Genomic DNA, 2736 nt, shown 5'->3' with positions numbered 1-2736 from the left:
GTAAATAATATTAAAAGCTTTTATTCAATCGATTATTTTAAAATTGTATTTTTTTTATCTCCGTGACTTTACCGAAAGAACCAAGAATATGAATGTGGGTTTTTTGTTTTTATTATTTAAAATTTCACATTTTTATTTGATTTGATATTTTTTTTTATTTTGTATGGACGTGACTTTACCGAAAGAACCAAGAATATGAATTCCTGAAGTCACGAAAGTTTTAAGTCACAATCTACACCCAACAATGGTGGCCAGCAGATGGCAGCATCTACACGCCAGATTATTGCTTCCTTCGGTAAAGTCATAATACTGGTAGGAACCAAGTTGTAAACTGAGTGTACCAGCCTGCAATAGATTAATGTGTCCGTCCGTGCCCTTTCAATACTTTAACGAAGTGAAATCTCGTGCTGTTGGGTGTAAAATCAGCAATAGGCAGTGCAGAGACTTGCCCTACCAGCCCACCCTCCAGGGACCTGTTAATAAAATTAAAATAATAAATTGAAAATAATAAAAGCTTTTATTTTCAATTTATTATAAAATAATAAAAGCTTTTATTATTTTCAATTTATTATTTGTATTTTTTTTTGTATTTTAAAATTTCAAATAATAAATTTAAAATAATGAAGCTTTTATTAGTTTAAATATTATTATTTATATTTTTAAATTAAATTTAATTATTTTTATTTTCAAATCTACGTGACTTTACCTGAAGAACCAAGAATATGGCGTGTAGATTCTGCCAATTTAAAAATTAAATAATACATTTTTTATAATAAAAGCTTACATTATTTCTAAAAAATTTGTATTTTTAATTTAAAAAGCTTTTAGTATAGCTTTTATTATAATATCATAATATTATAATCAAAGCTTTTATTATAATAAAAGCTTTTATTATTTTAGGATTCTCCTCCACGGCGGCCTTTGTCTCCCCCAGTAGCGATGTTTACGACACACCGCACCAGGTACTCATCTGAGGCTGAGTCGACCTCACACTCTCTTACTGTCTCAAAACAACAACCGCCATGCGCCACTAAGTGGCGGTGACGTCACCACGACGCTTATGCCAGGCTATGTGCACCTTGAGGCTACGTGAAGTGTCGATCGCCGGCTGGCAGGAGGTCACGGGGCAGACCCAGGTGCCACTGGTCGACTGACTGAGATGACTGAGATTACTGGCTGATGCACCACCTGTGCCCCCTACTGTGCCAACCTGCTGAGCTTTAGCCACCCGACGCTCCGCTCGTTTTTCTGAGCGTCGCTCCTCCGCCCTCCGTTGTTGTTGGAGGGCGACTGCCTCCAACTGCCCAGTAGAGACATCGCTGGTACCAGTCATTGGCAAGTCCACTCAGCTCCACATCCTCCTGTACCACATCACTCCATCTCTTCTCTAGTCCGTGCCACGCCCGTTTAGCTCCCTCGATCCGGCCAAACAAAAGCTGTTTGGGCATGCGGTGATTGGGCATGCGGGCTACATGGCCCAGCCAACGCAGCCTTGCCTGCTGGAGGAGCTCACCGATGGGACTTTGTCCAGATCTTTCGAGGATTTGTGAGCTCCTCACACAATCCAGCCTGGTTAAACCCAGGATTGATCGTCGGCAGGCCAGCCTAAATGTTTCTAACCGGTGAAGATGCTGCATTAGGGGGGTCCACGTTTTGCAAGCGTAGAGAAGGGAGGGAATGACTGTGGCCGAGAAGAACCGAAGCTTCATGCGGAGCGACAGACCAGGCAGCTTCCACACAACGTTACACAACCGATGAAAAGATAATGCCGCTCGACTAATTCGGAGTGAGACCTCTGCTGTTAAACCGGAGCCGATCATGAGCACACTGCCCAGGTATGGAAAACTCTCCACTCTCTCCCCAACTGCCCCATCACCGATTAGGAGTTGTGGGGGTAGAGTGCCCGATGGCACAAAATACCCAGGCAGGTGCTTCGTTTTGGTGGGGCTGATGGTAAGGCCCCACCTCTTAGTGGCACACTCCAGTTTCAGCAGCAGCGCCTCCAACTCCTCCTCTGAATGAGCAGCAATTACCAGGTCGTCGGCATACATAATGTGGTTGACCAATAGGGAGACATCCCTTGACCGCACCTGGGCATCGATCAGCCTCCCATTGTATCTGTACCGGACGTAAATTCCTCTGGTACAGCTACTGAAGGCTTCACGAACTATGTGGTCGAAATAGATGTTAAATAATGTTGGAGCCAGAGGACATCCCTGTCGCAGGGAATGGCTCTGACTCCCGGCTATGTAGTTTTACTCGGGTCTGCTCACCATCATGAAGGTCCTTAATGAGTGTGAGCAGAGGGTCAGGGACTCTGAAAGCACGAAGAACAACCCAGAGCCCAGGCCTACTGATGGTATCATAGGCCTTAACCAGGTCAATAAAGCAGAGATGTAGGTCTAGTTGGAATTCCCTCCACCTCTGCTGTAGCAGATGAACAGAAAATATGACATTTTTGCAGGACCGCCCTTTCTTGAAACCGCATTGGGACTCCGCAAGCCTCTCCTTAGCGTACCTAGCAAGGCGATGTGGAATAATCCTTGCCAGGACCTTTCCCGGCACACTGAGGAGTTAGATGCCCCTGTAGTTGTTACAGTCTGTGCGGTCCCCCTTCTTAAAGAGGGGGACCGCCAGGGCATCCTTCCAATCCTGCAGAACCCGTCCAGTGGCCCAGACTGTTGTTATGATGTCATGTAGGGCAGTCTGCGCACAAACGCAACCCTCCCTCAGCAT

The sequence above is a fragment of the Petromyzon marinus genome, unplaced genomic scaffold (assembly GCF_048934315.1).
Source record: "Petromyzon marinus isolate PM22_M1 ecotype Great Lakes invasive population unplaced genomic scaffold, UKy_Petmar_22M1.pri1.0 PM_Scaffold_2, whole genome shotgun sequence".
NCBI classification, from domain to species: Eukaryota; Metazoa; Chordata; class Hyperoartia; order Petromyzontiformes; family Petromyzontidae; genus Petromyzon; species Petromyzon marinus.
Note: the sequence above shows the minus strand (reverse complement) of the source record.